We start from the raw sequence: 26,334 nt of genomic DNA on the forward strand, positions 1-26,334 counted from the left end.
GCACTTACGAATTTAAATCATCATCACATGGTCTAGATACATTCATAATTAGTATGTACCTTTTTTTTACAATTTTAATATCACCTGGTTATTGCAGCATTTTAATGTATATATTCATATGCACATTAGAAGTTTTAAAGGCTATTTATTTGTTTAAAAGTCTGATTGTTTTCCCCACGGGTAACTAACAACTAAAAATATATATTAGAACAAAAGGTATTAAAATCATTTTTTAATGCTGTGTTGACGCACGGAGGGCTACAAACAATAATGATTACATTTTAGTAGTAGTGTAGTGATACAGGTAACATATGGGGATGTATGGTTTTATAATCAAGAACTGATTTCCTAACACTTCAGACAACCTAAAATGCAAGCAGTCACTTACCACTTTATCAAATACTCTTATCTGGTAGTAACATATACATGGCTAGAAGAAGTTGTTTTACATCTACACAGACTTTTCTGAAAATAAAAAATAAAAAAATTGTGGAGCAATATTACAGTCTCAGGTACAGTTTTATTGTTTTACAAATGAAATTTCTTCATCAGTAGGAATAAATGGTAACGACTGCAATGACTGCCTCTTATGTGAAGCTAAATGCTTAGTCAGATTTCCCTTTAACTTAAATCTTCTAAAGCAGTACGGGCACTGGAACTGTGGCTCTTTACCACATATGAAGCGAATATGGCTTCTCAAGTTGTTCTTGGTTGAATACTGTTGACCACATCGTAGACAAATGAAGCATGGTTGAAATGAATTTTGCCCACCAAGCTCTGTTCCTGAAAAAGAATTTGTAATGCCAAGTTCTGAAGAAAAGAGAAAATTAGAACTAAGGCAAAATAACATTCTACATCTACTAAACACTACCTCTGAAAGTACTGTAGATATCAGAAATGCCAAGAATACACCAGAAATATTTTGAAAATACAGATTCTTGAAAAGAGAATGATAGTATAAATTCTCACAAGCAAATGACCCAAACAGTTTCATTTTTGCATGTATCTCTCGTGCATAGTTCACAAAGTGAACAGATACATTACAACAAATTTTTTTTTTAAAAAAATCTTTGTTTTAACGGAGTGCAGTTATTCATAAATATAGTGATACAATGTGGTTCTGAAAAGTTCAATAAATGATCTCATAAAATAAAGGAAACAAGAGTTACAAGCAAACTGTCTTTACTGGACTTCAAGTAAGCACCATTAGCTACAGCACAATTTTCACATCAACTCTAAAGCTGGGAGATGGATCTGCTCACTCAACTCTGTTCCACTCTACGCAAAGTGAATGTTCAGAATCCTCATCATTTGGCACTGACAGATTTATTTTTGTTCCTCCACCTCAAATTAGCCCTGAAAGATTTACGCTTTGCAGATTTTTGAGTGATTCCACAAAAAGCTTTTGCTGGCAGTTTCCAACAGCAAGTTGTAGCTAATGGTGACTTCTTTCAAGGCCAGTAAAATTATTATGTTTGTTTGCTATATTTGCTGGGACCGTTCACCAGACTTTTCAGATGGACCTTGTAAAATAGTATAAACTAAGACCCTCAAAAATGGTTAAATGACAAATGAAATATGTATCAGTCTAGTACTGACTGAAGCAGTCACTGCTATGCTACTGTTTATGCTGCCATACTTCGAACTGCATGCAGGTTGAAAATAAATTTTTATTGTAGGCTTACAACTCCTGACACGTCTCCTCACATACACATTCTTTTTACATGATAAACTTCTCTTTCTATTTTTGTAATATTCAGCTGCTTTGGTGTACAAGATGAAAAGTAACTTGAAATTATCTGCAGTGATACAAGCCTGCCAACCTTATAACATGTCCTGGTAGTTCTTCACAGCAATTTAATAACCAGCAAAAAAATATTTTTATTGGTACTTGATATGTGCTATGGAAAGATTTTGTCCTGCTTCAGCTGTTTTAAATTCATACCAGTGTGATACAATATAAACAAAATATTAATCTTGCCAGTTATCATGCCATCCATGTCAGCTAATAAGTCTCTCTTTCTCCATAGTTCAATCAAACTGCACCAAAATTGTATTAGATGAAGAATTTAGGTTAATGTAAGGGCAAGTATATTGACAGCCCATTAGTTTTCTCGTGTGAGCACACATGCATCTTCGTGCATAACACATTCTAAATTTAAATTCTGCTTTATGGAATTAAGGTTAGTACTCCATCTGCAAGCTCCTTACCTACAAACAGACTGTCACAGTTTCATACTTGGAATCATTTATACGTGCGGCAGAGAGGGATGCATATTCTTAAGATGGTAAGTAACTCAAATTCCGCAAATGATGCCTATGTATCCAATTTTGGTTACTTAATTTGGTAAAAATTATAAATCTCTAATGCACCTTTGTCTCTTGAATGCAGCCAGCAACATAAGAAAGGAATTAAGCAAAGGACAGTTGACAGCTCCTCAATAAACTATTACAGCAATTCTCCCTTGAGAAATGTACCTGTAACCACACCACCACCACCACCACCACCACCACCACCACCACTACCACAACCACAACCACAACCACCACCACCACTACCACCACCACCACCACCCATTTGAAGAACAGCAATTTACAACAAATTATAACTGTAGCCTTCGACTCAATGCACTCTTTTTATACATACATAATCAAACATATACACAAAAAATCATTTATTTCACAACTATACTTGACAATACAACATATCATAATTTAAAATGAAGCAATGGCAATGAGAATATAGCATCTCATGGATTAATTCATTTAACTCTTGATATAGTAAAACAATATCTGTTCAATTCAAATTTAAGTTTCCCCCTCACATTCTATTCCACAGACCTCCACAGTTAAGTGCTTTACCACTTTAAATTATAAACGTAATGTTAAAATGGATTTAATATTAATGGACGGTTCCTTATACAAAATTTTCTACTCACTTATGTTTTGTGCCTGCAGATATACTTCCATAGCTTCAAACTATGTAAAATAAGTTATTCTGTCCCATTAAGCGAGCATCAGGGCTAAACACTTTTTGTTAATAGCCACTACTAATGTCACGTATCAGAGAACTGGCAAAATAAATATCCATAAGAGATGTGATTAATGGATGTGGAGGGGAACATGTATCAATCATTTTCAGTTGAATTTTTAGCTTCTGTTGACCAACAGTGTGTTTACCTCAACTGCTATACACAACATTCCCCTCTATTACATTCACCTGAGGCAAAACTTAGATGTGTAACAGTCTGTAATAGGAAGAAATATAATCATGTGACTGTCCTTAAGAAACAAGACACTTAAAATAAGGAAGATATATGTTGCCATAAAGTGACTGACGCATAGCAGACAGACTCACATAACAGCACATATACGAGCTAGCTTTTCAGCTACCACTTCTTTTTAATTTATTTAAGTTCTCTCTGTGCCGTTGTGTGCGTCACACATTAATCAGTTAAAGTTGAGCAGCTGCTCTTCCTCACTACTATTTATAATTTCAATCCTGGGTTTTGTAATTAAAAAAATGTACAACATTTAAAAAAGGGTACTAATACATAGAGGTGAAAAAGAGTTTTAAAAAATTGAAAAATGAAAGGAAATGGCAGGGTAAATAATTTAATATTTATTTAAATAAAAAATTTAAACAATTTTATATCCACTACATGAGAACACATTAGGTCAAAATTTCTACATATATCTCAGTCGCTTATTTATCAAGTTCACGGCACTATAAAAATTAAAATAACAGTTGATATACATATATATTAATACAAATATTTGAGATACATATGTTGAGACACAGACAACCATAGATTCAGAGAGTAAAATCAACACGGTATCATAATTATCTTTTAAGAAACCTACAAAATTCACACTTTATTTTCAATTTTCAGATATCTTTATGAAGAACATTTTATAAACTTAGCTGACTTCTCTGTATATATTTTACTGTTTTAGAAAAAAGATACCACATTTTACAGGAAGTATTAAATAAAGTTACATGTTTAAATGACTCTTGTATTTCAATTAACACATCTGCTAATTTTCCAGTGTGTTTATTTTGTGTGTGCAGTCCAGTTGCTGTGTGCTCTGACAACGTGAGTCTTTAAATAATGCTTCTGCCTATATTTCATTGGACAAAATGGGCAAGAAAACTGAGGTTCCATTCCACACTCATAGCGCAGATGTCTTGTCAGACTTTGCTTTGCAGTGTAGTTCTTACCACAATCCTCACATTTGAAGCAGAATTGAGTGTCTGAAATAAAATTCAGAAATAAACATTCGACTCAATTATGCAGTAATCATTACATTTTAAAGTATTATCATATCATAGAGCTTTACTACATTAAGTTAACACAATTTATGAAATTTACAGTTTTATTACAAATTTAACTTTAATATAATAATAATATCTGCCACAGGGGAGTCACAATTACTTCCCAGTTGTCAAAACAGAAAGACCTGAACATGACTGAGATACTGAATAATTTAAAAAGAACTGTTGTAAGTTTGAAGTTATGAATAGTAGCTTCAAATGCAAAAAAGGAAAGAGGAAGAAGTGAAAATGCTGTTGGGAATTAACAGAAACTTGAAACCCCTTAGTAAGTAATATGTGAAGTTAGCGAAGATTTCTCCTGCCTTCCACAACCATATAACATTTAAACAACCATGTAACATTTTTGCTATCTATTTTGTAATTTTGTGTAAAAGGTATGAAAACTAGAGGTTCAGCCAACATCACAATTTTGTGCATGTCGGTCTTGTTCCAGTTATTTCTGTTTCCACAACTGTAAACATGGTGGACAATGTGGTCTCAAAATTCTATTTTTGGATTTGTTAACATACCATCTCCTCCATTAATACTTATCAAGAACATTTATATTAACTGCCTGAGTTCTGCTTCTTTCATTTAAATTCTAAGGATTTGGATACTGATAAGGTCAAAATACAGCAACAAACTGAAATTACATCAGGGGCAAACAGCTTATAGGATACGAAATTCACATAACAAGGATTACCATAATATGATAAAATTATAGGAAAATTACATCCTGCCTTCCAAAATTAGGTTTCCTGCAGTTCCACTACATTGTGTGTAGTTTCTTATCCTACCGTTGTCAAGCTGAGCTAGTGCTTCATTTCAGATGGGCTCAGTGTTGATGGAACCAAATATAAATTCTCCCTTTTACAAAATGAGACAGTTTAGACAGTAACAACTGATTTTTTATTCACATATGCCTAGTACAAACACAAATTGCTGTATACAATGTTCATATCCATAAACTTTATGGAAGAAAATGTTACTGACTTTTCTAACATATCACCTCAGCTTCAGTAGTAAATGTTCAAGTACAGGAGACTCCTACTATTCTTGTTGAATATTTTATTTGTATTTTTGTCATTTATAATGTGTCTTAGAAAAAGATGGAAGCTTTCAACAGCTCCCCTAGTCTTAAATTCAGTGGTAATGGATTGAGCCTCTATGTTTTCTGGCTGGAAATAGTACCGTCATATCTTCATATCTGGCCAATATAATTAATAAGAAGAATCCTGATCTAATATGGTACCCAGGAAAGCAAATGAGCTCATTACAAAGTAAAATGAAATGGTGGTATTATTTTTACAACTTAGTTTTTTATAACTTGTCATATTCACTTATCCTGATAATTGCAGAAAGATGCTCGACGCTAATTTTCAATATTTCGTTTTCCACTTGATATTGTCACTTAATTTTAGCTGATTGCGATACTTTTATTTTTTCACATTTTTAAGTTATAAATATCTCAACATAGCCATATGGGCTCTTATTACCTTACGTTGTTTGTACTTTAGTCCAGTTGACGTAACAATATTCGTATGTCAATGTGTTTAATGGCAAGGATAGTAAACATAATCTCTCATCTGAACAAATAAAATTACTCAATTAATAATCTTTGTCAAAATCATGGTGAATGGAGCAGAAGTCAGCTGCTAGAGACAAAGGCACAGAAATGAATTGCAGTAAGAGTTCATATACTGTCCAATGCCTCCAGTGCATATTTTTCTACGCCTGTTTTGGTAAGGTTCGGATACTGTAACTGGCTATAAGCTGACATTAGGGATGTGATCAGTTTTCACAGAAAGCTAATGGGAGCAAACAGAACCTTCCTACAATTTTCAGAACATTATTCATTCCAACCTAAAATATGGTACAAGGCAGCACAAATAAATAATGCCAAAACTCTTAATTCATTCCTGTAATTGAACATCTGTGCTAGTAACAGGATATTACAATGTAGACTTAATAAAAGAAGCTTCCGTGTTTCAGGGCCCTCCCTGCAGAGTTGAATGGCTACATTTTAAAGGGGTTTCAAGTTCGAAGAAGTCTATCTGTCTCACCATTGTCACAATGCCAAAAGAAAACTTTCCTTCTTCTCTGAAAACAATCAGCTGCCATTAATTGTTTTGCTCTGCCCTTTAATGATTTGTGTTTAACTATGGAAAGGCTACCCATTGTTGATTAATTATGGTTTCTCTTAGCTGTGTTCACATCTTAGCTGGGATTTAAAAACTGTGATTCTCCCTGACTAGTTACTCTACACTGTTACATTCATTCATTAATGAAGAGCCACTCCAGTTGCTTTTATTAGAAATTTGTTAAGTTCACAGAACCACTTTCAGCCTTTATATTATGCAATTATCTAGTGCACCTGAAAGTTATGCTGTAGAGAAGAAAAGTCAAAATTTTATGTTGCTTCTCTACAACATGAATTTCAGATGCACTTGATAAAGTGCCTAATATAAAAGCTGAAACTAGTTGTGTGAATCTAACAAAGCTCTACAAAAAGCAACTGGAGTAGCTTTTCATTAATTGAACATCAGTTGTGGAATCAGCATCAGCATCAGCATCATCATCATCATCATCATCATCATCATCATGCAGACATGGAGAAACTAACACTGTTTCACTGTTAAAAAATTCAACAAAGATTCTTAAATTTCCCACTGTGAGAAACTCTTAGAGAGAACATCAATGGCAGCAATGAAAACTAAGTTGCGCAACTTTCTGACTATCTTTAACACTTACACAACTACTGTAAAGAATACAGCACATTAGTCTGCTGCAACAACATTCTGTACAAAATTTAAACTGGGCAAATTTCACATATTGCAACTAAACTGAGAACTTTCGTATTGCAACTAAACTGAGAACTCTCATGGCAGTGTTCCTCCTCTTATTGTTTCTTTCACACTAAAATTAACTGATTCTGAGCATGGCTGAAATATGTTAATTTCTGTAATGTAACAATTATAATAAAGATTTAAACTTGCATGTTGCATTGCAGCAGTAACAGCAGCAAGCAAGCTCACTTCTGACATCAAATAGCGAAATGACCACAACATTTGTAACATAACATTAATGAGGGAAATTCTTATCTCATTGCTGAAGAAAAATTGGAAGCAGCACATAAAAATCTTTTTCTTCTCATACTTGCTCAAGACTATGCAGGGAATATAATGCCTACTGTGGCAGATGCTAACAGGAATGTGCAATACAATAAAAGGAATTTCTTTTTCAATTTACTAATAATAAATTAACTGTAAGGGTGCAAAGTGGATGTATGAAAATAACACTAACAGCCTACACTGTGTCCTGGAAAAGCATATGGTCCACACCAAGACAAAGTGTCACCCACTGAAACATATGTAAGTGAATACAACTGATTCGCATTATAACTTAATAAACACAGGGACATAAGCAAGTTTTTAATATCAAAACAACATACAAAGTGGTGCTTAACACTGAAATATTCTTGTGCAGTGCTGGAGTTGATGACATGCTGCTGATGAAAACATGGAAGTAATTGGAAACATTAGCCATCTGAGGATGAGAATGAATGTTCAGAATCTGTTATGAGACTGAAATAAATCAATTTAAATGTACTTGTCATTAGTTACAATATTAAGCAACAACCATTAACAGCTGTTGAGTTCATGAGACACAGAATTGTTAAAAACAACACAATCTTGTAACTTTTTAGGGAAAACAGCTTTAGAAAACTGAGAAATCTGTACCAAAAAGGAAAAATAAGATGCAATCAAGTTCTCTAAAGAGCAATACAGCTTGTAATGAGAATACTGCATGCTGTTAATCATTGTGGGATCAGTCCTAACAGTATCTTGTGTTGATTAGTCTCTGTAAACTATTTTTTACCTTTGAGAATACCAGTCAAATGCTAAAGAAGATTACCTATGAGCAATGACAAATTATGCTCAATACAAACACACTTTGATTTTCAGGTGTATGGTCAGAAATACACAAATTAGACATGGCACCTCAGCTGGGACTACTGACTCAACAGTTCAGTACCTTGAGACATATTAATAAACAGAGAAATGAATGAAGTATGTATACACAATCCAGAACAAGGATGACATGTCAAGGCTTTTCAGTAATGATGCAGGACACTGACTTATCACCTGTCCCCTCCAGTTAAGTACATGTACAAAATTACTACTAAGAAATGTGGCACATTTCTGAGACAAGGATTGCTTTTCACTGTATATGGAATCAATCCACAAGCTACAATTAATGTAGAAACTGTGCTTTTTGATGCCTGGCAATTGATAAACTTATCAATGACACCAAGATTTCAGTGACTGGAATGTTTCCACCAAACTGTCTTAATATTGTGGCATATTAATTTTCCAACACTTGTACTGATGGTCCTGCAGCTTATAAATCATTGAAGGATGAATGTCAGCCTACCTTGTAACTTCAGCTTCTCTTCTTCCTGTCTCCAGTTGCACACCTTTACTGGTCCAGAGGCATGTGTTAACTTCTGATCACAGACACTAAAACTATGAGGCCTTCCAGTACGCAATATTGTACACGTGTTGTGGAATATCATTGTCACTTGTGCCTCATGAAAGTTTTCTGATAAGTGCTTTAATGTTTTTTTGGAGTATAGATTAGCCTGCATTTTCCCAATTGTGTTGGCTCTGTTGAACTTACTTCTCTTTCCTTTTTTCTCTCCTTAATTTACGGTAAAAACAAGCATACTAAAACAATGCCCCACTCACTATTTGCAAATAGTACTGACAAAGTCTTTCCACTATTTTCAAAGGACATGCAATCATAGTATTATGTTACCTGATTTAATTAACTTCTCAGGCAGTACTGAATTTATTTTATCTTATTTCAAAATTATGATTTTGGGACATCATGAGTACATTATGAGTACATCAATCAAAACTATGGCTTTTGTCACCATTTTCAGACCACATCAAACTCCATTATCTTCCATGTGCACTGCCAACAGTCTGTGCTTTCCATTCATCTTACTTGAACTACAGTGGTGATTCATCACGTATGATATTTACAACACATTTTATTGCTACTACTTCAATACAAAAGAAACAATCTGAATATTAAAGTTGAAATGGCTCCAGACTTTATGATGGTCACTGATGGCACAAGACTTCAAGCAATCTGAATAACATACATTGGACTAAGCATAAAATATATTAACCCATGTAGGTCATGTCTGTTATTAATAACAACTGGTATGTATCAATTAGTTATAGAGGTCAACTGGCTCATATTTCAGAGTAATTACCAGTTGCTCACAGATAAGAATCACTCTGTTATAAATACTTAAGTCAAATGTTACAAGACAAAAATTTGTCTTCATCATGGGTTTTGTATTTCTACAACACAAATTCCTCATGTACTTTGTTACCCATAATTTGTCCTGTTCTCTGTCTGTTATCTTAGTACAAACATTGCATTCAATTATTTCAGTTTTAAAATTGGACTTTTTTTTGCCATCATCTTCACCAACAGACCACCTAACCTGCCGCAGTTTCACAGATCATCTCTTTCTGGGGGTTGCCACACTGTCTTTCTGAGGGGATGTAACAGTTAAATTTGGTACATAATTTTCACTTATTCTCAGTTCATGTTTCAACCATTTACATTTATATTTATTAATTTTGCCTCCTGCAGAACACATGTCTACTACTTTTCTGGTATACTCAATTCTTATGTCGTCTCTTTTGGAGCAGCCCTTACCTCTACTTAAGAATCACTTCTGCTGCTTGGATCTGGGATTTATCTCAGAGCTTAATCTCCAATGTCTTGCTCCCACACAACAGAGCTAACACAGCTGATTGAATGGAGTCTCTCCCACAAAATGCCATGGTTTTAGTTTTTGTCATCCAGATTTTACAACCACATCTTTCAGAAATTTTAATCATCAGATGAATGCATTTGTGCAGGTCATTTGCAGATTGTGTTCTGGTGACTTAGCTGAATCCTTGGTGTCATTCCTGCTTTCAATGCTCAAGCCACATCATCAATGTGTACAGGTAACAGTACTAGTGACAAACTGCAGGCTTGTCAAGCCATATGCTATGCATGGTGTTTCCATAAGAGCGTGCAAAATTAACACGACATAGATGACGCTCCAATAAACAATTTCAGGTACAAACCTGAATTGTACTGCATCTTACAAAATGTGCTGAAACTGATGGCCATCAACCACAATGCAAGCATGACATCAGCAAATAAGATTCTGATGCATCCTGAAAAATATCCGTGGCATGTTTCGAATCACATCATGGGCAGTTACAATTCTGGCAAACTAATTAAATATTTTATACCTGGGATTCACAGTCATGCAGAACTTTATAGAAGACATCATACTTACCCCAGCGATTATAACACTTTCTTTATTTCATGATTTCAATTTCAGCCATAGGCCGTTATCAAGTGAAGATGTTATGGCTATTATTTTTAGGTTGACATGGCGTAATAGCCATAATATCTTCACTTGATAATGGCCTAAGGCCAAAATTGCAATCGCGAAATAAAGAAAGTGTTACAGTGACTGGCGTAAATATGATGTCTTTTGTAAAGTCTGGCAAACTAATTATATTTCCGTATCCACTGGGGCCTCATACACAAGTGACTTTACACATCCCCACAGGAAATAATCAAGGGGATCCAGGTCAGGTGACTTTGCAGGCCATGGAATAGGACCTCCCCTACCAATCAAGCAACCAGGAAATACTGTACCAGTACTGCACCATTGTATTGTACTGTATGTCTCTGAATAGCACTGAGTAGTTAATGGATCTGTCATTGATTCGTAGCATTTTCTGTAATGGGACAATGTAAATATTACACAACAGAGTCACCTTATGGACAAATAAAGTAAACAAAACCTGCAGCATAACCTACTGGTAATCAGGCTCGTCCTAGTTTCCTTGCAGGAAATAAAGGATTTACATGCATATTAGTTGTAAATAAGATAAAAAAAGGTAATGTAGACAAAGTGGTAGACAAGTTTAATTCCATATCTCCTTAAGCTGGCTTCTCCAACCACAAGTTCCCTGTCTCAAATTATTCAATGACACATTTTCTATGTCCTGTTACATATTTGCATGTTCTTATGGAAACACCCTGTATTGTTTTGAGTTTATTATCCTTGTAGGTGTTACTGTCTATGAAAACAGCAGTGCATTTGTAGCTATAAGCAGGTTCACTCAAGGAGAACAAGTCTCAAACAAGGTACATACGAATTGTCTCTGACAATAGGGTAGGGAGGATATGGGTTTTTGTTTGCAACTTTTGAAATTATGAAATAATGACACACCTACAAAGCAGAGGTCACTAATTAGTGCAGTGATAGTTAAGAGAGAATATTTCTGGCTTCTGGTAGTTGATGAAATTTTTGTTATCAGTATCGGCCACAAAGGGAGGAGAGTATTAGTTGTAAAGTTCCTGATAACCATATCTTGTGCAAATGCGGGCGGTTACATTCCATACATCTTTCAATAGTATCCTATGTAGTGAGAGAATGTGACACTGTTCATAAAGAGCCATTTGTTGGTTGAGGGCATTAAACAAGGCAGATCCCTTGCCATTAAGATTTTGTACTATCATTATATTTTATCCTCACCATTTCTTTAATGACGCACTCACAAATAAGACAAAATTATTTTGCACAAGCATTCATCACAGATATCCACTTGTTAGAGATATATTTCGTATCAGGATGAAGACGGACCTTGGCCTATCACTTTCACTAGCACCTTGTCCAAGGCAGAAATGTGAAATTTCTTCATTATTCCCAGTCACTGACCTCACTGTCACTGACCAACTTTGATGAAATAACACAAAAGAAAAAATTTCTATTCACAATTCTGCATGCAACAGCTACAATAACAACAACTACTACTTTTATAATTTTCTGTTAAATTTGTTGAAGGGTGTTGGAAGCTGAAATTAAACATTAAATCATTCAGTAAATTGTACCTACCTTAATTTATTTCCATTAAGCCTAATAAATATCCCCATCCCTACCCAATACTTTCCAACCACCCTCTCTCTCTCTCTTGGCAATATTATCAAAAATGTTTCTCCTTCAAAAAGTAACACACAGACAATGCTTAAAAGTATTGAGTTCTCTCTCTTGGATTCCATCTGAACTATAAAAAATTCAAACTGGTAAAGGTATCAATGTCATTCAAAGAAATCCAATACATCTTTTTGTTCACATTTGTATAAGCAGCTCTTACAAAATTTTATATTTTCCTGCAGCACTTCTGATCTGTGAATAAATGCAACTACAGTAAGTTATTAATCCCACTGTATACATAGGTAAATCATTCATCCATAATTATGAACTGCTCAAAGCTTCATAAGTTCAGTTTATTATCACCATTCAATACAAGCATTACGAAATGCTACAGGCTGATCTTACATAAAACATGTTTCACAATTGAAATTGAGCACATGCAGTAATTTGCATTTTCAGATACTCTATGGAACATTGAACTAATTGTAATTTTCTTTTGCAGATTCGTTACTCTCCTCCAATGTAAATTTTTTATTTTACAATAAAACAATTATTTCTGAGTTCTTAAGCTGTGTAAGACACTGTCCAGTTATTATGTCTCTTGATAATATGGGCTCTCAATATATATCTCCGTTTGTACTTCATTCGACAGTAAGGACATGGGAACTGAGGTTCCTGCCCACATTCATATCTAATGTGTCGTATCAATGTTTTCTTTGTCATGTAAGCTCTGCCACAAATATGGCACACGTAATTGCCCCCAATGTCTGAAATAAAATTAGGAAAGATAGTTAGAAAACATTTAAGATCCTCAGTATTATTATAATAAGACAGCAGACATCTTAAAAGCTAGACCAACATGACAGCTGCCCATGTTCATATATTAAAAAAGCAATGCTAATACTGGTACACCTACTCTAGTCATCTCTTTGCATCAGAACTGCATCAGATGTAGATGAAAATTTTAACATGATTAGTAGGTCCAGACATTCATTTTCATAGGAATATATAATGAAATTATGTAAGTAAAACACACGAATGTCCAGATGTTTAATAGGTCAAAACATAGAATGAAAAAATGATCAAAAATCTCCGATCATTGCACTGTACACACTGACAAATATCCTACATTTACAAATTGATCAACAGACAAAAAATGTTAGCATACTTTACAGACTATACTGTCAGCTGTACCGTGAGAATTTCTGGGAGAATGCACAAAAAAGCGCAACAAAAAATTCTGCTAATGGATATACTACAAATGTTTGGTAAAGTTGATGGTGACTCATTGCATAGAAGCCTCTTCAAGAAATTCAGCAGCATTATTGCTCTCGAACAACACTACATTTGCTTCTTAATGGCATTTCCAATGAGAAAAGAAAGGCAGTTTCTACTCAATCATGATCACACAGTTACAAATTATGGTATAAAATCTGTTTCAAAAATAATTTGCATTCCTTATTCTAAATTGAAATGTATTCTGGTGAAAAAATTAAAACTCATTCACTGATTGAAAGGGGGAAACTAGGAATCCTCAAAAATTTAAAAATGTAACTGAATTTTATTGACCACCACTCTAGCGAAACCCTGGGCAAAGGGAATATTCCCAATACGCTCACAGTTCACAGACATCCACTTTCCACAGACAGCCACTTTCTTTCAACAAGGAATCTTTCGTATTCATGTACTCCCGAAATATGAATTTAAAGGCTTATGTAGCTAAATATCATAAGTGGGAGGGAAGTAGATCTTTTTCTATTTATTAAATATGGTATACATCCGCATCCATTTTAAGTTTAAATATAGTGAAACAATAGCACAGCAATTTTCAGTGGTGGAAAATGGATGGTCTCTTCTCTTTGCATTTGTTGATCCTTCTTGGATCCTTATTGAACTTCTGCTGTCTATGCAACACAGCATATGGATAGACAATACTGATCTTCACTCGTGGACTTAACAAAGTATTTAAATTAATGATGATGTAAATAAAATAGAAAGAAACTTCCACATGGGAAAAATATATTAAAAACAAAGATTCCAAGACTTACCAAGCGGGAAAGCGCCGGCAGACAGGCACATGAACAAAACACACAAACACACACACAGAATTACTAGCTTTCGCAACCGATGGTTGCTTCTTCAGGAAGGAGAGGGAAAGACGAAAGGATGTGGGTTTTAAGGGAGAGGGTAAGGAGTCATTCCAATCCCGGGAGCGGAAAGACTTCCCTTAGGGGAAAAAAAGGACAGGTGTACACTCGCGCACACACACACACACACACACACACACACACACACACACACACACACACACACACACACATATCCATCCGCACATACACAGACACAAGCAGACATATTTAAAGGCAATATGTCTGCTTGTGTCTGTGTATGTGCGGATGGATGTGTGTGTGTGTGTGTGTGTGTGTGTGTGTGTGTGTGTGTGTGTGTGCGCGCGAGAGAGAGAGTGTACACCTGTCCTTTTTTTCCCCTAAGGGAAGTCTTTCCGCTCCCGGGATTGGAATGACTCCTTACCCTCTCCCTTAAAACCCACATCCTTTCGTCTTTCCCTCTCCTTCCTGAAGAAGCAACCACTCCTTCCTGAAGAAGCAACCATCGGTTGCGAAAGCTAGTAATTCTGTGTGTGTGTTTGTGTGTTTTGTTCATGTGCCTGTCTGCCGGCGCTTTCCCGCTTGGTAAGTCTTGGAATCTTTGTTTTTAATATAACAAAGTATTTAGGATGATATTTACATAAAAGAGACTGACCGAGTGAGATAACTACTAAGAATGCAAGTACCAAGTTCCTGAAAGCACTGTGTAAAACAACTATTACTACCATTACTCAGATATGTAACAAAAAATTGTCTGTGTCACTTAAAGCTAGAAGCTATTACAAATGCAAAGCTAGAGGTTATCAGAAGGGAATTCAACAAAGAAAATAATATACACCTACAGTGAGGACCTTCTTTTTTTATCAGTAGGACATTAGCACTCCATGTTTACAATTCTATTTCCAGCACCACATGAACAATCCAATTATCTACTGCATTTACAATTATGTATGCAGCAATTATTCCCATGCAGGCATACAAAATAAACCATACATTGTCTACATTAAAAGTATACGAATAAAACATTTATGTCAGTTCTATGGGGGTCTCTATGAGCAGATTCTTTACTAAAGAAAAATGAAATATTATATGAAGTGTAAAATTTAGCTTGTAGTAGTAGTAGTAGTAGTAGTGGGAGGAGGAGGAGGAGGAGGAGGAGGAGTAGGACTTAACAATACAATTACTTTTTTTGCTAAGAAATCGTTTACATACATGGTGCCTAGTGAAATGTATGTGAGTATAAAAATCCAAGACACGTAAGACTGAGGATCAGTGCCATACTTTCACCCATGGCATGTTCAAGAGCAGAAGCAGCAACCCACAGCAGAAAATGGGCTACTCCATAAAGAAACATCTTAAACTGTGTATTCTCCACCATAGAGATAAAATGACATCAATCCGTGTTACCCTGTCAAGAGGTTTGGAGTTAAGAATCCATATTGCTTCATAGTAAAGTCATTAAGAAATTTGTTCCACAACCTATCCTTCCCTTGCCAGATGAAAATTTCTTCTACTTGGATTCAATCAGGTTGAAGCGTCATCACACTAATGAGTACACAGCCAGTGAAGAACAATAATAAAGTAAGAACACCTGCCAGGAAAGGGTGGCCATGTTTCCCACTCCCCATCCCCTCCGCACTCAAGGAAAGGAAGAAAATATAGTGTAGTTCTTCTTTCAAGAAAAGATTTAAAAGTCGGTATTATATACATTTTTAACAGAGTCGGAATCAGAACATTCTTATGGCTACTTACAAGTTGCCACTAATCTTCCAAAATATTGAAAGTACTCCACATCCCCATGTCTCCACCCCCCCCCCCCCCCCCCCACACACACACACAAAATGTATGACTTGAAAATCTTGGTGCCCAATCTCAAAACAGAGTCAATCAAGCACAGATATAGGCAATTGCTTAACACACAGGACAGCTCTCAGCTGTCTATAGAATTAGAATGTACAACAATAACAACTGAAAACCATTATCTTTCTTAAGTGCGACATGCATCAAAAAAGTATCCCCTCAGTTATTAATGTCATGTATGTTCACTGCAGCAACAATCATCAGTATGACTATAATGTAGTATTTGCTGTTCCCATAAAACTAAATATTTTCAAAAATGATATAAATTTTTATTGTTCCATTGTTGCCCACTAACAACACAACTTTAAAGACAAAATGTTATCATGTACTTATCTAATTCAGCTAAGTACCACAAAGACTTTTTTTCTGCAACAAAATTAGTGCACTCCTTTATCAGAGTGTGGGCAACTGACACTTCTTTTTCCATGATGGAGCAACTATCAAAGCAGATAGTTTTCCTCCCAAACTCTCCTGATCAAATTCAACTCAATAAGGTTACAGACTACAAATGAGCAATACACAAAATAATATAAGAGATTCCTTAATTGTCAAGAAGATAAATGAGATGACTTTGTGACTTTGCAAGCCCAGATGGCTCGTGGCTTGGACAGGAGGTGGCAAGGCTAATTTTTTACTAGCTTGACCGGAGCATGGTGTCAAGTACAAAAGGCAATACCGTATTTACTCGAATGTAAGCCGCACTCGAATCTAAGCCGCACCTGAAAAATGAGACTCGAAATAAAGGGGAAAAAAAAAATTTCCCGAATCTAAGCCGCACGTAAAATTTGAGACTCGAAATTCAAGCGGAGAGAAAAGTTTTAGGCCGCACCTCCAAATCGAAACAAAGTTGGTCGATTGTAATACGAGACACAATTTAGGTTGAATGAAAGACGATACAGCTACAGTAGTTTGGTTCGAGTCGTAAGCTTAGCAGTTAAACTTTACCAGGTAGCCATTGCTATGCACCAGGCGCTCCGCCCGTATTTATACGGGTACCCTTCCTTTTTCACGTGCTTCATCTGGTTTGAAACGATTGCTTATTTTGCTTTGATCTGATAAGTGCTGTTTTCTTTGTTATATCTCTTCACGTCACTCTAAGCTGAAAATGCATTACTGTACTGTGTCATGCATTGTTTGTCGCATTCTGATAGTGCGTGTTTACGGCCTGTAGCCGCTCGCGGCAATTCTTGCTTCTGTACACGCTACCGCCGCTTACAATATATAAAAAAAAGAAAGGAATCGTCTAATTAGCAAAACAATGGCAAGAGTCTGCTATTTGCTCTTACTTACACTGCTGCTTTCTTAGATAATGATTAACAAGAACCAAATAATAGACTGCGTATGATAGATGATGTTCTGAACGAGAGTTAGGCGAACATTTTTCTCCGTTTGAAAATCTTTGCGGCCGCTTCTTTAGTACATCAAATTATGCACAGAAATTAGAGTCATCTTAGATTTAAAAATCTAGTCAGCTGCCGTGCTTCATTTCTGACTGTATCACAATTAGGTATAAAAATAATACGAATATAAACATGACACGATATGTATATTCTTCCGCGTTTGCTGTTGTCTCACTATATAGTTTCGTAGTTCATTAGGCAAACGGGATTTAAATGAGATAGTAGCAAACACGAAAGAATACATGGCAAAATGTTTATATTCGTATTCTTTGTTACGGTGAAGAGAATACTGCATGTGATTCACATTTCGTCAGGTTCCTATTAGCAACCATCTCTTCTCACAGGTAGGAAAAAATTCAGAACGTAGACTTGGCAATATTGACAAACATCCCCAACAGTCTTGGCTGTCAGATTTTCGTAGTAAATTGAAATTCTGCTACATTCGAAGATGAACAATACGGAATTTGTATTTACTTCGTTGGATAATGTAAGAAAATGCAGTGGTCGAAACTCAGGGCGGAGAATAAAAGCTCGTCTACCACCTTTTTTTTTTTAAATTTATTTACTGACGCAAAGGTTTTGGCGCCAGTATCTTTGTGCCTACAAAGCATGCCTGTGTAGCGCTACGTATATTCGACGGCAGAAGTTAGTTGTGGCGTCACCTACCAACATTTTTCAGAACTTTCGCTTGCTTTGCACTCGATTCTAAGCCGCAGGCGGTTTTTTGGATTACAAAAACCGGAAAGAAGTGCGGCTTAGATTCGAGTAAATACGGTATGCCCTACAGGAAACAGCCTGCGAGGTCTAGGCAAGGTTCTGCTTATTTAAGCCACCTATGAATGTACAGCTAGCTGTCAAAATATTTTTGCAGTGATGAACTACTACTCACAAAAGCTATACAGAAAAATAATAAAACTGAACCCAGTGGACCTATATAATAAATAAGAATATCAAATTGTAAGTCTCGACATTCGAGTTCTATGCAGGATACTATGCAAAACCTACTTTTTAACTGAGTGCAGTTTTTACAAACTAAGATTACAAAAATGCTTTAAATTACATTACTTGCGAACCATAACAGCTATAATTACAAAGAATTAATTAAACAGTACCAGAGATGTACATTGAAAACATAAAAACACAGACTGACAGTAATTTCAATGGATCCAGAATTCTGACACAGACTAAAAACCATTCAAGCAAATCACCCACAACTAAAAGTACTCCACAGTCAGTGTCTGATTCCGTATATTCCTACCCCTCCCTAAGTATATTTATGATTAGATATTTAAGCTATTTATGTGCCAAACCAGACTGAATGCCTGGGCAGGACTCCAGCTAAATTGGCTGTAATTCAAATTTGCTGAGTGCTACATAAAAGCCATAAGAACCACATAAACAAGTACGAAAATATGTGCTGATGTATCACACTTGTATGAATTGAACTATTTACTTGTATTTCTTATTTTTAACAGTTGTACATGAGGTATCATATCATGATGTTAATATTTCAAACAAAGGAAAATCCAGGATGGAATAATATTATTTTATTAGAATTATTCATTTTACACGACTACAAACAGGCGTAGTATGGCGACAACTGCACCAAAATGCTAATAAAGATAGCAGAATTGTTGCAACAACCATAGAAAGGTTACTTCAAGAGCAACACCCAGCAGCAACACAGCGAAGCAAAACACGAAAAATGCCGACTAGCAGCAGGAGAAGGAACAACAAAGACTATAACTCGTCGCTGGTGCTCACAAGCGGCAGATGCCAAGATGAGTATAATTGGAATGATGGCGCATTAATGAGAGAAAATCGGGAGACCACGTTATCTCTCGATAATATTTATCGGCAAAACAGTCAATCCTGAGTTATCTCAGGACAGGCAGTTAAGAGGTTAATTACTTAATGGAAAGCCATTATATATTTTGTATTTTGAGTGAACAATATATATACATGTGAATTTTAAAATCGTTTGAACAATATATATACACATCAAAAAAAGTTTTGCATCACCCTGGTTCCCAGAACTTCTGAAGATAGACGTTGACTGTGGATATTATATCACAGACACAGCCCCTCTGACTGTTCAGAGATGTCACTAAAGCCGCCCAAAGATGTAAACAACCATGTATGAACAGTGCCTATTAGACAGAGGGGGTCCGACAGATGACCAGTTCCAGCCATTCCACCAGGAAGGAGGTACACAGCTTGTGTTTTCTGTAGTTCAACCATGCCTGGACGGTCAATGTCATGGTTAAATCGCATCCACATTGTAACTTTGTGACAGGAAGCGCTCTCAGCAAGGGAAGTGTCCAGGCATCTCGGAATAAACCAAAGCGATGTTATCCAGACATGGAGGAGATATAGAAAGACAGTAGCTGTCGACGACATACCTCGCTCAGGCCGCCCAAGGGCTACTACTGCAGTGGATGACAGCTATCTATATATTATGGCTCGAAGGAACCCTGACAGAAACGCCACCACATTGAATAATGCTTTTCGTGCAGCCACAGGGCATCGTGTTACGACTCAAACTGTGTGCCATAGGCTGCATGACGTGCAGCTTCACTGCCAACATTCACGGCAAGGTTCATCTTTGCAACCATGACACCACACAGCACGATACAGAAGGGCCCAACAACATGCCAAATGGACCGCTCAGGTTTGGCATCACATTCTCTTCACCGATGAGTGTCGCATATGCCTTCAACCAAACAATTACTGGACATGTATTTGGAGGCACCCTGGTTAGGCTGAATGACTTAAGACACACAGTCCAGCGAGTGCAGCAAGGTGGAGGTTCCCTGATGTTTTCAGGTGGCATTATGCGGGGCTGATGTATGCGGCTGTACAATACATGAATGCCATCCTCCGACCAATTGCGAATCCATATCAGCAGCATATTGGCAAGGCATTCTTCTTCATTGGCGAGACATTTGTCTGCATGGACAACAAATCACACCCCCATCAAGAACAACTTGTGAATGACTTCCTTCAGGATAATGACATCGCTCGACTAGAGTGGCCAGCATGTTCTCCAGACATGAACCCTATCGAACATGGCTGGGGTAGATTGAAAAGTGCTGTTGATGGACTACGTGACCCACCAGCCACTCTGAGGGATCTACACCGAGTCGCTGCTGAGGAGTGGGACAATCTGGACCAACAGTGCCTTGATGAACTTGTGGATAGTATGCCACGGTAAAGATAGGCATGCATCAAAGCAAGAGGACATGCTATTGGGTATTAAGAGGTACTGGTGTGCGCAGCAATCTGGACCATCACATCTTAAGGTCTCGCTGTATGGTGGTACAACATGCATATTGTGGTTTTCCTGAGCAATAAAAAGGGTGGAAATGATGTTTATGTTGATCTCTATTCCAATTTTCTGTACAGGTTCCGGAACTCTCGGAACCGAGGTGATGCAAAATTTAATTTGCTACTGTAGTAACTATATTAAACTATTTGTTACCACTAAGTTACCATTTTGTTTAACTTACTTTGCAATATATGCCAAAATTTTTGTGTGTGATTGGTGCTTACCAGATAAAGCCCACTTTAGATTGCTGGGTGCTATTATTAGTGCATATACATAGTGGCAGATGATGTACTACTTAGGTTGCAGAGCCACACATGGCCATCAGTCTTATTCACTTGTCCAAACTGCAATAAAATCCTACATCGAGTTTGGGAACACAGACACTACACAATGTGAAATATTTTCTTTAAAAGATGGTCACAGCTTACTTCAACCAATTTTGAGAGGCCAGTACTAATCAAGGGTTGAGTCCAACAAATGTGCTACCTGCAAAATGTGTTTATGAAACTCTGACAATGGTTCCCCTCACAAAATTATTCCAGTACTATCGATAAAACCTGTGCATGAGTGGAGAAACATTAGTATGCTAATAAAAATGAGTGAGGCAGAATAAGATAATAGTAGGAGCTGCAATTGGGACAGGGCAAACAGTATTTGCAGATACAGTGAAGGGTGCAGAGAGAAGGAACACTAAAAGACATACTTAAAGAAATAGAGGAGTGGTGGAAAGAAAAAGTTGGTGGTCCTTGAATCGCAACCAGACCCAGAAACCTAGAAATGGACAATACAGAAGAACTAACTCTTAAAAATTAAAGAGAATCCAGAATCACATACATTAGGTTTGTGCCATCCCCCAGGAAACCCCCTTAGAGGAAAACAGATTGATTTCATACAGAACTTTTAAACACTGTTGCATAATAGTCAACAACATCTTTCATAAAGTACTTGCCTCATGTTAACTGCAAATTTATTCTTGTGAAAGATTTCCCCTTGCCTTGGAGTAACATTTATGTGACAAGTGCTCCATGATACTCTAGGACTAAATCACTATTATATAACTTATGAAGATTGGGTGTGAATACAGTCACTGCCAATAACACACCCTACAGTTGGATGTAATGTTGGAAAAACAAAATGGAAATGTTACTCATAAATTATAACAGAAGAAATAAATGAAAATTCCAATGTATCCAAGAGAACTGATGATTATGGGAAGTTAGTATTATTAATTGAAGGAGCAGCTAATGGAAGTATCCCTTCATGAAGACTCTGTCCAGGCATGCAATCAGAAGTTGTCTAGTGGAACACAAACTGTCCTAAGACCATAGCAAGGTGAAGATCAGCTGTTATTACAATACAGGAAGAGACTAATGCTAGATTTTTTTTAACAATACAAGAATAGAATTAGAAATTAAAATATTTAAAAACACCCCAAAAGGTAAATCTGGCTTCAGATCATAAGATTATATGTTTAGATGTTTTAGAAGTAGCAAATCAATTAAGAGAGAATTCATCAAGATGAAAGCATTGGTTAGATCCATTCCTGGCCAGTATTGCACCACCTTTGACCCATTACAAAGATGCTTATTTTCATGAAACAGAGGATGAACTGTATATCTCTTTTACAGAAAGGAACTTTATTATACGCCAAAGTACTCACTCCATGTATCAGCAGTATACATTATTATATCATGATGCGAAACTTGCCATATGAGGCACAACATGTTCTACATAGGTTACACCACATGGGTGTGAGGTCCAATACCTCAAGACTGGATGATGAAAATTTTAATTCTTATTTGTAACCAGACAAAGATCCTCTTATCCAGTCCCCTTCAGATCGGTAGTTCTGTCTTGAAAGTACGGTAAAAAAATATTAGAATGGTGGATAGAGAGGAATCATAATTTTTTTTTTTTTTTTTTTTTTTTTTTTTTTTTTTTTTTTTTTTTTTTTAAAAGGGATGAGTGCCCTTGATAACATAGGAGTTTGGACAAATGATTCTACATGGACATTCACAAATAAATGTCTTCTTGTTTTCAGTATTAGGTGAAATAGCTGGAGTTTATGACAATTCGGAAATCACAGTTTTGGCAAGAAAGCATGTTTCTGTAAAACATATTAGTGGCTGTCAGCAAGAAGAATCTATGTTAAATACAATGGCAATACCACTGGGGCTTGGATAGTTGACAGAAGTCTTCATCAGTGAGCAATCCTAGCCGCCTCCTATACATAGTAGGAGTTACAAGATCTTGATAAGTGTTTCTCACCATGAGCAACCACCTCAAGATTCTCCGACAACCAGCCTGTATTTGACAGATTATTCCAGTGAAAGAACAAAATAATAAATTATGTATCAGGCTGTATCAAATCATAGATTTACAGTGAATGGGAATTGGCTGGCAATAATGCCACTAATAACCGACAAACATCATCATAATACTGTAGCAGCGCTGAACTCTTCTTCGTGTAATGAAGCCTGGTGGATAAATACCCCAACTAGGAGTTCAGGCGTGAGAATGGACTCAAATCTAAACTGAAGACCTCATATACTGTAAATGAATTTTCTCCTAAAGTGGAAACAAAAGATGGGTGCATTGAGATGAGTAGCTGGAATATGGTGGGGATCTCACATGAAAACTCTGTTCACTTTGAGCAGAATTATTCTTGGATTATGGAGGCATATATCATGATGATGCTGTAAAAAATATGATATCCAAACTGGACAGACTTTACTGTCACTGCATTTGAATATATACTGGAAACATTCAATCAACACCTGTGAATGCACTTCTTTTTCAGACAGGACAACCTGCACCGAGTATCAAGAGAGAAAAATGTGCAAATAAATTCATACTCAAATGAATGTCACAAACCGGACACTCTTTAATCAACTGATTAATGAAATATTGATCACACATTTCAGAATAAAACAATTTCAACAGAAGCTGATGATTATGAAAATGCTTGAACGGTAGACCTGACTGAGATAAAAACAAACCAATATACTGTAATGTCATACAACATATATTTTGCAAATCTAAAAATTTAAATCAGTGTTTCGATCAGTACCATCCTCCAGGATTCAATGAAGATTTATACACACGGATCAAAGACTGCTGACAGCAATGAAGTATGCTGAACAAAAAATTTTCATGCACTATATTTACCTTTCCCATATTTCCATATTCCAACTGATAGGGATAGGAGGTTGGGTTGTGTTGTTTGGGGGAAGAGACCAAACACTGAGGTCTTCGGTCTCATTGGATTAGGGAAGGACGTGGAAGGAAGTCGGCTGTGCCCTTTCAGAGGAACCATCCCGGCATTTGCCTGGAGTGATTTAATGAAATCACAGAAAACCTAAATCAGTATGGCCGGAAATGGGATTGAACCGACATCCTCCTGAATGCGAGTCCAGTGTGTTAACCACTGCGCCACCTCGCTCGGTATTTACCTTCTCTTCAGTATATTCTCTACCTACGGAGACAATTATGTACTACATGGAAGCTATCGCAATTAGAGTAGCAGTAAAATATGACAGATTCTGCACTCGAAGCAGTATGGTGTTACAGTAGTAAAGAAATCATTACGGACAGGAAGCAGGAAAAGTAATGCATTTTATTTTTTTTTTTTTTTTTTTTTTTTTTTTTTTTTTTTTTTTTTTTTTTTTTAAATGGACTACAGGGCACAGTGTCATCTTTCATAATGACACAGCAGACAGATTAGTGAAACAAGCCACGAGCTTAGGTGAAATCTTAAATTACAGGCTTTATTGCCAAGAAACACTGAGCTTAATTAATGAAAAAGTGAGAGACAATTAGCAGAAACAGTAGAATCGAAAGGAATGAAAATGCCTGGCTGCAACCTAAAATAGCGTTATCTCCATCGTTTATAACAATTATGTGCCTGCTCTTCAGTCATGGCAAATTTCCCCTTGTTCCAAATAGAAATGAAAATTTCCACCATGCGATTTATGTAATGGAGAAGGAGAAGACATGAATCATCTATTTCGTGCACAATATGCAAGATATAACTACAATCATTAATCCAGTCACTGTTTATGGCAGAGATTTCCCTTCCAACATTGGTTGCAGTCTTGCTGTTAACCAAAGAGACCTGTCAATGTAATTTTCAACCACTTTAATACAGGGTGACTTCATGTCAAATCATACAGGTGATGTCAACTCTTAGTGATGAATTTCTCTGGAAAAAATATATATTAGACCTCTATATCATAAGTGTTATGAAATAAAGTACTTTCATTTTATCATAATTTTTGTAAATGGTAAGACTCTTTGAAAAATGTATATTTTGTAAATAACTTAAAACAGTACAGAATAAAAAGAAATGTAACTAATAATCCAAAGAACTGGAGGCCTGGCACATGTTTTACATTAAAGTTCACTCTTAGTGTATTGAAATTTAGTTGACATCTGCACACTTATGGGCTTTCTTTAACTTACAAATGTAAGACAAAAAAAACGACATTTAAGTTAATTTCTCCACTTGAAAAAATTTCTTTTTCTAATTTGGAAAGTCACAGAATTCTATCTTTTCTGTCGTATTACCAGATATTACTGATGTAATTATGAATAGTATCTTCTCCGGCCAGCTAACTGTATTATGTAAATATTTATTACTGAAAATGTAAAAAAAATGCATTTTACAAGATTTTATGATCATTTACTTGAAAACCCCTAACTGAAAGACTTTAAGAATTATGCAAAACATCGTTTGGTTAATGCGTTAGTAGTCAGGGCAAACACAGTGGGCAATATTTTACTGCGTAAAGTCTTAAATTTCAACATTCTACATATTTCACATAACTGAATTTCTAGTACACATATGCATGTTGGCAACACTGTTTCCAGCACTACCTGTTTATAGCAAATGAGTGAGAACTTGCACATAAACCATCGAGTTTTGTTTGAACTTTTTGTTAGATAGAATTTCAGTGATGAAATACAGTAGTGCAAGAGTGAAGTGTGCGGACTATGAAAAAGACACAAGAAGGTGGGTGTTTAAGGAAAATGAAAAACACTTCACAGTTGTTGGAAATCTGTCAGAGGTATTGCAGAATTATCTTGGTCCTCAAGTAACGGTATTTGCATCACATACATGTTTATATACCTGGGTTTGAAGTTGAATGTTAGCATTTCTGCTGCTGCCCCTACTATATCCCCCCTTAAACATCCAGGAAAGGTAAGAAGCACAAGAAGAAAACAGTATGCAAAAGTAAAGGGGAAGAAAGTGAAACAACTTTTATGCAAGCAACATCTTTAAAACTTTGTGAAGT

At 36.1% G+C, this 26,334-nt stretch overlaps 1 long non-coding RNA gene across 1 annotated transcript in view; it reads right to left on the reverse strand.

Moving 5' to 3' along the window:
- Positions 1 to 3,607: 3,607 nt before the first annotated feature.
- Positions 3,608 to 26,334, reverse strand: part of LOC126355244 (uncharacterized) — a 236,587-nt gene continuing 213,860 nt past the window's right edge. Inside the window, exons 4-5 of the long non-coding RNA XR_007565494.1 lie at positions 12,306 to 13,111; positions 3,608 to 4,255 (exon numbers count right to left, since the gene is read on the reverse strand). This is a non-coding gene — a long non-coding RNA (uncharacterized LOC126355244). The remainder of the gene's footprint in view (positions 4,256 to 12,305; positions 13,112 to 26,334) is intronic.

The sequence above is a fragment of the Schistocerca gregaria genome, chromosome 3 (assembly GCF_023897955.1).
Source record: "Schistocerca gregaria isolate iqSchGreg1 chromosome 3, iqSchGreg1.2, whole genome shotgun sequence".
Taxonomy (NCBI): domain Eukaryota; kingdom Metazoa; phylum Arthropoda; class Insecta; order Orthoptera; family Acrididae; genus Schistocerca; species Schistocerca gregaria.